The sequence below is a fragment of the Bidens hawaiensis genome, unplaced genomic scaffold (assembly GCF_021521415.1).
Source record: "Bidens hawaiensis isolate Kalapana, Puna unplaced genomic scaffold, B.hawaiensis_p1.1 tig00023629_1, whole genome shotgun sequence".
Lineage (NCBI taxonomy): Eukaryota > Viridiplantae > Streptophyta > Magnoliopsida > Asterales > Asteraceae > Bidens > Bidens hawaiensis.
Window position 1 is genome coordinate 273,781 of NW_027493707.1, and position 10,632 is coordinate 284,412.

The following is a 10,632-nucleotide window of genomic DNA, read 5'->3' on the forward strand; positions in this document are numbered from 1 at the left end:
TTATTTTAGTGTTTTTACATTCATAATGAACTTGTATTTTCGTATTTATATATTTGAGTACTTTTTAGAAGACTAGTAATATTCATAATTGCATAATAAAATATTTAATATACTATTATTCATACTAGTATTGCAAAAAACTAATTACAATAGCCTTTAAAAAAACCTAATTAAAAAATAGATATTAGTAGTTTAAATAATTATTATGTAATGATTAGTAGTTATATTTAAATAAAATAGAATAAAAATGATGATTGATATGATTAGTAGTTGATTGAATGATTAGTAGTAGATTAATAGGGTTGACTTGGTATACCAAATAAAAACTTTTGGTATATTTAAAGCCCCCCTTAATTATTTGATTGTAACTTTGATTGGACATCCTCCGACCAGGCGTGCCTCACTTGCCATTTTGTGCTTTTATGTAGTTGTGAATTTGTATATGCAAAACATTTATTTACCTATAGAAACTTAGAAAGCTGTGAATAAAACCAACATTGTGTTTACAAACATACGCCCCTAATCACTGAAAATATTGGGATCAGATTCGAATTTGAGACCATACAGTCTCTAAACCAGATTTTCATTTTCCTCGTGTATCATTTGAGCTAGAGTTTGTTGGTTACAACAGACAGATACATGCCTTAGCCGTGGCGGGTGCAAATTTTTTATAAATAAAAAATTCACCTAAGATTTTAGTTTAGAATCCTTAAGAGTTGGTGTCCTCATGCTAGTTAATAGTTATTGCTAGATTTGGATCCCAGAAATGGTGTGAGTCTATGGAGTTCTTTCTAGTCTCCTTCAACCAACTCTTGACACGTCAACATGAAAGTGAGCTATTAAAAGGGTACCTAAAGCACTATGGATTATCCTTCATGAAAGTGAAGCACTAAAAGGGTACCTGAAGAAACATTGACTATCCTTCGACACTCAAGTGAGCATATTTTTGTTAGACAATGCATAGTGGGGTGCTTCCCCACCCAGAGCGTCGGGAAGACCACCCCCCGAGGCACATTAGGGGGTGTTTTGATGTGGGGGGCGCTTCCCACAAAGAGTTGAAAGAGGGATAAGAGAGGAGGGGCTCTATCCACTACGCCACTTTGTTTTAAAATGCCCCTATGATGACATGGTATCACATGACATAAAATAACTCCATAAAAAGCTCCATCCACTACATATCACATGATCTTATGAATTTAATTCTAACCTTTAAATTAAAATATTTGTTATAGATGCAAACATGTATTTAATAAAGTAAGAGGAAATGGCTGTTATCTCTAATTTCCCCACTCTCTTGAACATGCTTCCAGCCATTTTTATACCAACCCACCAAAAAGGTTCATTTGTGGAGAATAATTTAAAGTACTAGGGAAAGTAATTTACCCTTGGGCTTTTACATGCTAAAAACTCGAATTTATGATATTCGGTGATGGAACTTAAATATTTAAACAGGGTATCGAAACTTGAACATTTACTCACTACAGTTTTTATATGTAAAACTAGTATTAAGCCTCCGTGTTATCGCGGGGGCGTAAAACCATATCAAGTAGCGCCCATGTCACATCACGCTAGCGACCACCAACACCAAAAAAACTCGTATAAAAAGAATAAAAAATGATAATATAAAACGGAACGAAGAGTAGCCTACAAACGTTGAACCATGCAAGTAAATGTAAAAGACAGAAAGCAATAACTAAGCCATTTTTATACCAACCCACCAAAAAGGTTCATTTGTGGAGAATAATTTAAAGTACTAGGGAAAGTAATTTACCCTTGGGCTTTTACATGCTAAAAACTCGAATTTATGATATTCGGTGATGGAACTTAAATATTTAAACAGGGTATCGAAACTTGAACATTTACTCACTACAGTTTTTATATGTAAAACTAGTATTAAGCCTCCGTGTTGTCGCGGGGGCGTAAAACCATATCAAGTAGCGCCCATGTCACATCACGCTAGCGACCACCAACACCAAAAAAACTCGTATAAAAAGAATAAAAAATGATAATATAAAACGGAACGAAGAGTAGCCTACAAACGTTGAACCATGCAAGTAAATGTAAAAGACAGAAAGCAATAACTAAGTCGATCTAGAACCACGCGTTGCGACGGAGCTGTTAAACGGGGAAAAATATGTTTAGAAACGTTGAACCACGCACGCATAATGCGACATGTTAACTCTCAAAATTTAGATCAAAACGTAAAACTAAAAATTCGTGAAAAATAAAAAGTATTGAGAAACAAAATTGAAAGTAAAATTTGTTGAGGTTGAATTGAAAAAGATGTAACAGTTTTGGGTTAAAAGTCAAAATACTAAAGATAAAAAGAAAATGAAGAAAAACACACACACACACAAAAAGTGGGTAAGACTTATAAAGCCCAAAATACAACTTAAGATGCATACATAAGTTGCTATTTGTATATATATACTATGCAGTTAAAAAATCGGTTAGCGGTCAAGGTCCGCTATTTGAGATATAGGTTATCGCAGTGGGATAACGGTGAGAAAGCGGTAATTTTAATATCATATATATAATAGTAATATCAAAAGTATAAAACACAAAATTATCAATAACTAAAACACGATTCAATTATAAGCAATTAAATCTTCCTCTTAGTCCACATCAACCAAGGAATCGTCGGTAGACGAAAGAGTGAGAACATGACTTTTCTAGGGTTTGGATAAAAAAATAGGTTATATACAAATAAAATATCAAATTTGAAGTTTGAGCTATTTTGGTCTTTTCTTAATTTAACCCAAATATACCAATCTTGAAAATCGGTGCTACGACCGCTATCTAGGAATAAAAAATCGGTCAAATAGCGGCCAATAGCGCCGCTAATAGCGGTTCTGCTATTCTGGACCGCTATTGGCACCGCTATTTTGCAAAGGTCCGCTAACCGCTATCGCACTGCTATCCCACCGTTATCCCACCGCTATTGACTGCATAGTGTGTGTGTCTATATATATATATATATATATATATATATATATATATATATATATATATATATATATATATATATATATATATATATATATATATATAGGTGGGATCCAGTGAAAACTCCTCTTAAAGAGAAAACTTAAAAACTTCTAAAAACTATTAACTTTTTATTAAAATTTTTTTTGAAGTTTCCGTTATTTCCATTACTCTTATATTTTGTTATTGGTTCAAAAAAAAAAAAAAAAAAAAAACTTGTCGGTGTAGTGCACATGTGTAATGGTGTGCATCGTATTGTATGCAAAAGTGTTTGTATTGCATAGTATACAACACTATTGCACATATTTGATACACATTATTGTATATATGCAATATAAGACTAAAACACACATCAATTACACATTAGTACGTATGTGTAATACAAATTAACGCACATGTGCACTACATCGACTTTTATTTTATTATTATTTTTTTTCCATATAATACAACGCTACTACACATATACAATACACAAATATTGAATAGATACAACTAAACACTATTGAACTTAAAAATACATAGTAATACACATGTGTAATACAACGGTTTCGCACAGTAATACGTATGTGCATTACAGCGGTTTTTTTTTTATTTTTTTCGAGTGAAGGGGACCAAAAGAAGAATAATGGCAAAATAGGAAATTTGAAAATATTTTTTTATATTTAATTAAAAATAATTCTTTATGAGTTTTTAAGTTTTCTTTCTAAAGATGAGTTTTCTCTTGATCCTCTCTCTCTCTCTCTCTCTATATATATATATATATATATATATATATATATATATAATTATTCAAAGTAAATACCACTATATTTATCCAGATTAATAAGTTCAAAAGGTTTATTAATTTAAAATTATGAAATTATAAACTATACAAATGAACAAACAAATGAAATGAAAAAAAAATAGTTAAATATATTAACAAAGGAATGAATGGTTAATTCACAAATTAATTTATGTTTGTTTGCGTGAATCTGCAGAATTTAGGAACCGAAACTGGGTAGAAACCTTTTCCGGGTAGGGTCAACAAAAGTTAAAACCGGGCCGAGTAGGAACATGTTTCGGGTATAGTCGGGTATTTGACCAGGTTTTTTTCGGGTTTCGGGGTAGGGTCGGGTTTAGACAGGGTACTTCCGGTTTCTGTTACTTCAGGTCGGTCTCGGTTCCAGGTATGGCTCCGGAGAGAAATCCTATACCAGATCGTACCCACGAGTCGAGTACGGATAGAAACCGGTTCCGGGTCAGGTCCGGAACCAGGTGCTTGTGCACCTCTAATTCTGAAAGTGAAGATTGTGGGTAAAATTTGGGCAAACTTAATTTCAAAAAAGAGCCTAGCACTACCTTAAGTACGAGTATGGGTAGGAACCGGTTTCTTCTTCTTCTTCGTCTTTGCTTTCTTGAACACGCCGTGAGGAAAAAGGAATTAAGGACCACATGTTAACATTTTTCACGTAAGCTTCTCTTTTCAATAATTGGCATATGACTATGTCCACTACTCTTTTTCTTTTTTTTTTTAAATCACGTTATTTAAAACGATTGATAACTAATATTAAGGCCACCGTGTTGCGGTGGGAGTGTAACACCATAAAAGTAAAATTGAAACGAGATATCAAATTCGTGTGTTGATGGGTGTTGGACCGGTGCTTTGCGACATGACTATTAAACCGAATGAAAGGTAGACATAGAAGCGTTCAACCATGCACACCTGTTTGTAGCGTGTTAAAACGAAAAAACTAGACTGAAATGTAAAAAAAAAAAAAGAATAACTAAGTCGACTTATGACTGAAGCGTTGAACGGGGAAAAATAAACATATTAGGGACCAAAGTTGAAAGTGAAAAAATGTTGTAGTTAAAAATAAAAAGTGTTTTGTGAAACACTTGTAAAAGATAAAAACGTAGGGATTAAAAGGTAAATGTAAAAAGTATAAGATTAAAGGTAAAAAAAGGTTGAAAAAACTTTTATGCACACAAAAGTGTGCAATTGTATAAACACTAACGTTATCATGAAAGTTAAAAGTTTCAAATCTAACCTATATAACAAAGGAAACCATAATATACCAGCTATCATCTTCACAATCATCCAGAATTTTATTTTCCCGCCTTACATTATTTAGAGTATATCCTATTCCACGAGTGATTAAGAATTCCAAGTTTCCTTTTCTTTCTCCAGCAAAACCTTTTTCACAATTTGGGTTCCTCTTCAGTCTTCACTCAAGAGTCATATTCTTCAATGAAGACTTTTTCATGGTTCATCTACCATTGATTCGTAATACCTGAATTTATATGAACAAATAAAAGAACAATTGGGTTGTCCGGATAGTTGTAATGATTCCGATTTCTCACCACCACGGTATTCCTAGGTTCGATTTCGTAAGGTATGTGGCATATACAATCTTTGGTTTATCGATTTAATCTGTGTTCATATGAGTATCTTGCTTCCTTATCTTCTTAATTTGTTCTTTTTAATGTGTCGAATAAACACTAGATCCATTCCATTTCATCAATCTGATTAACCCTAAATTGATTTTATAACATGTATTTCGAAAGATTATAATGCAACTAATGAAATACTTTAATATTGTACAATAATGCTAATTAGATTTCTTTAGTAAGCGCATCAAGTATATATATTACTTTCTAAAATTCATTTACATGATTTTTCTTTAATACCACATTTTTTTACTTGGATGATGCTTTTTATTTGTTTTTTTTTCTCAAACAGGTCAATTTAGATTGCATTATATCTTCTCTCATACGGGTTAAGATAAGCTGTGTTTTTATCTCATGCTGGTCCATTCGGTTTTTGTTTAATCTAAAACGGGTCAATTTGGATTGTGTTTTATCTTAAACGTGTCAATTAAAGATGTGTTTGATCTCAAGCGGGTCTATTTAGAATGTCAGTTATCTCAAATGGTTCAAATCATATTATATTTTATTTCAAACGGGCCAATTCAAATTATGTTAAATCTAATACAAAGTTGTAGCTTTATGCGTGTGAGAATTGGATAATCCCAATTCCTGTAAAGATTATAATATATGGGCCTATTATTGCTTAATATTGAGCTACAACTTCGTTAGCTCATCTTCCGAAGAACGGTTTGAATCTCAAAATGGCAATAAGTCAAATAAGGGATCATGGTGTCTTTTATGGTTTGCAAATAATCAATAATGGCAATAAGTTAGGATTCATTAAAAAGATATCATATGCCCATATCTCCCTACAAAACCCGTGTATTGCAGATTGTTTTGGAACACCAATATTTTACTTATATGATCAATTGTTGTCTAAAAAAGGTGGGTGAACCTGTTTACTTAGCCAGGAAAAAACGGTTAAGTTGCACATGACAACCCATTTGATTAAACCGGTTAAACAACTTATTGCTATATGTTTATTAAATGGTTACCCAAATCCATATTATTTTCCCGGTTAACCTTTTTTTCATGTGCTTTGTCTACTTTTTTTGTTTTCCCGATTTACCCTTTTGTTCAACTCAAAATTTTCTTTGATTGTCTTTGCAGCCATCGAAAATGTTTATGCTTGATTTTATTTTAAACAAAGTTGCCGTTTAGTAGCATAATTTGTGACATGCAGAATGAGTTTGGTGGTTATCAAGGCGTATTTTTTTTATGTGAAGCCATCAGGCCGTCATAGTTGAGGGAAATCTTAGGATCCAATAGTAACTTAAATGGCAATCATCATTCATCTATCACATGCTGACCAAAGTAGGTGGACTAATCTCCCTCTCTATCTAGGTGATTAAGAGACTGGAAGAGAGTGAAGGCACATGGCTTGGGCTCCAGTTTGCAGGACACGGAGAAGTATTTGCAAGAAAATTGTTGGAACTCCACAATCTTGTAGGATCATGACATATTTTAAATATACCATATGTCCTTATTGTTTTCATTTATTTAACCGGTGTAATATACGGGGCTAAAGGAAATATCAGATGTCGTAGACAATAAAATCTTAGATTTATTAATTATATATATTTTTTTGAATTATAATTGTAACTTAACTTTTTATTTATCTAATCTATAAATCTATTATGTAGTTCATTTATATTTTGATTATTTTATAGAGTTAACATTTTTCAGCACGTGTATTACACGGGTACCTAACCTAGTAGATGTTTTAAAGTGGCGGGGGATCCTCAACTCCTATGTAATCTGACTTGGCCGCTTTTACAACGTTGGTCCTATTTGAGTTATGTGAAGAGCAAGACGACATGAACCCTAACTGTTTTTTAGGCTGTCAGTAATTGATCTCTTTCAAAACGCAGAGGGTTGTTTATCTTTCATACTTAAATGCAACATTCACCCAAAAATCATGGAGCCTATACATATAGATAGATGGCAGTCGAATGGCAAAATTGGTGTATAATGGGTTAAAAATATAGTGGTCAAAGTTTATATGTATGGATTAAAAATCCGGTTTGCATTGTCAAGGTTATATTCGGGGTCGGTGTAATTAATTTTTCTTTGATTCTGCAATTAATCATATAAAATATGAATTAGTTACTACTCCCATGCTATGATTTAACGGTTTGTGGGTGATTTTTATCCGTTAATCTTAAATTAAATTGAAATTCTATAATTAACAGGTCATTAATCTTAAATTAAATTAAAATTCCATAACTAACCGGCCTTGTATATAATCAGAGATCCGCTATTTCAAATGTCGAATCTTCTAGAAACCATTACCACCCTTTCTCTCTATTAAAAACCATTTTAACCTTCTAACTTTTCCAATTTTGTAAAATAAATAAATAAATAAATTCATGTGTGTAAGGTATAAATGATGGTATTGTATAAATTGGTGGCATGGTTTTTTAACTACATCTTTTTACTTGTATGTTTAGGGGATAGACACAAAGGTCATCAAGTTACCCCTTGAATTGTTATTATTATTTGAAGTTTTAAATTTTAGCGCCCTGACTGTCTGGAAACCTCTGAACAAGCAAGCGCTAAGTCGGTGCTAAATACGCCTATCTAATAGTAGTGATTGGTAGCCAAGGAGGTGATAGACCGTATCAACATATGCATATGCATGTGAAAGGACAGAGTAAAATTTTCATTCAATATCACAAAAACTTTCTAGTGAATCAAGCCTATTTGATGTAGACTAATTTGTAGATCTTGATGGAATAGTTAAGAGGCTACCAAAAACCACCTTAACATTTTATTATTGTTATTTATTAAATAATGATTAAAATAGTATATATATATATATATATATATATATTACCACCAAAAATTGACAAAACTATCATTTAAGTTGTCCTTTTTAAATACCACACATGTATCTATCAGCTTCAGACTAATTTGTAGTAGTGTTTGTTTAGATGTAACTATTTTTTGGACATCTATGTCTTTGTTTACAGATTTTGTCTACGTGCATGATAGGTAGGGCAGTGGCGAAGTTTAGTGAGGGCCAGGCACCCCCTATTTTTTTGCACAGTGATGCAAATTTATCTGTTTTTCTTTAAAAAATTTTATACGTAATCTAAATTTATCTACTTTCGACTTAAAATTTGAGCCTCGCCCGGCGTTTACGAATTTTTTAATACATTTTGAGTCTTACCCCCAACAAGCTCGTACAAGCTTCGTCCCTGATTAGGGTCTCCACTCTCCACTATCCAACTACACAACATGACTAAAGTCTTGTAATCAATCTTGTGCTTCAAGATCTTAATTCCTCGGATCAACCTAGTACTAAACATGCATTATCTCATGCTCACACTTGTAATTTTGATCACCTATTCACACGCAGCCCTTGATCCCAATGAGGTTTACCAATGCCTCCGCTTAAACTCGCCCGAAGACGATATCTCCTCCATCGTCTACAGCGCGACAGCCAACGTGTCCGCTTACACCACTATCCTCCAAGACTACATTAGAAACCAACGCTTCAACACAACCACAACCCCTAAACCCGCAGTTATCATCACCCCGAAGAAAGATTCGCACGTGCAAGCCACGGTCATATGCGCTAGGAAACTCGGTGTCCAAATTAAGATTCGTAGCGGCGGACATGACTACGAAGGAATTTCGTACGTTTCGTCTGAAAAGAACTTCGTCGTACTGGACATGTTTAATTTTCGCAATGTCAATGTTAACATCGCTAACGAAACTGCGGTTGTGCAAGCCGGAGCTCAGTTGGGAGAATTTTACTATAGGATTTGGGAAAAGAGTAAAGTTCATGGGTTCCCCGCCGGCGTGTGTCCGACGGTAGGCGTTGGCGGACATCTAAGCGGGGGCGGGTACGGGACCATGTTGAGAAAATACGGGTTATCAGTTGATCACATGATTAACACTCGGATTGTCGATGTTAACGGTTAGATTTTGGACCGGAAAACGATGGGTGAGGATCTTTTTTGGGCTATACGAGGTGGCGGTGGGGCCAATTTCGGTGTAATATTGTCGTATAGAAACTGGTCCCCGTGCCCGAGGTTAACACCGTGTTCCGAATAAGGAAAACAGTGGCGGAAAACGCTTCCGAACTTGTATATAAATGGCAAATGGTTATGCCGAACATCTACGAAGATTTATATATCAAAGTCATGTTGCAATTGATGACGGAAAATCGTTCGAAAACCGGTCAGTCTACATTTGTTGCGCATTTCTTGGGTGATTCAGACAGATTGGTGGTGTTAATGGACCGAAAGTTTCCGGAATTAGGTTTAAGAAAAGAAGATTGTATAGAAGTAAGCTGGATTCAGTCTGTACTGTACTGGGTTGACTTTGATTTGAAGTCAGCCCAGCCAGAGATTCTTTTAAACCGTTGGTCTAACCACATGGACTTCCAAAAACGGAAGTCCGATTATGTACAAGCACGTATCCCAAAATCTGGGATGTGGTTAATATTCAACAAGCTTGTTGAATTAGGTAAGCTTGGATTGATTTTTATACCTTATGGTGGGAGAATGTACGAGATTCCAGCGGACACAACCGCATTCCCTCACAGTGCGGGCAACTTATTTAAGATTCAATATTCGATTAACTGGGACGATCCTGATCCCGAATTGGAGGGTAAGTATTTGAGTCAAAGTCGGGTAATGTACGAGTTTATGACCTCATTTGTGTCGGAGAATCCAAGAGGTGGTTTTTTGAATTACCGCGATCTTGATATTGGTGTGATGACCAGGGACCAGGAGAATAGTTACAAGGAAGGTGAGGTGTACGGTAAGATGTATTTTAAGGGGAATTTTGAAAGATTGACGAAGGTGAAGACCGCGGTTGACCCTGATATTTTTTTAAGAAACGAGCAAAGTATCCCAACTTTACATCATGATTTTCAAAAAACTACAAAACAATATGTATTCTATCGACCATTCGAGCATCCAGAGTGTGAGCAGCGCCGCATGTGAAGGTGTATTGTTTCGTTCAAACATGAAGAGCGAATACATGGCGAGGGGGAGCCAGTTTGTTTTTTTGTTTTTTTTAAGGTAACGCATGTGCGAGTAAGTAGTATTATAAAATAATAATGATAATGTCAAAATGATAATCAGAAAATAGCACAGTCTTCAATCTTATTGAAAATCTTATCGAATAGACCAATCAATGCAGCAGTAGAAGACAAGAACAACAATCATATCATCAAATCGATCACCTGAAATACAACAACACACACCCTATCTAACGCGTTTAACG

General features: G+C 34.4%; 1 pseudogene; it reads left to right on the forward strand.

The window, feature by feature from the left end:
• Positions 1–8,712: 8,712 nt before the first annotated feature.
• On the forward strand, positions 8,713–10,349 carry LOC143567769 (berberine bridge enzyme-like 21 pseudogene; annotated as a pseudogene).
• The last annotated feature ends 283 nt before the right edge of the window (positions 10,350–10,632 follow it).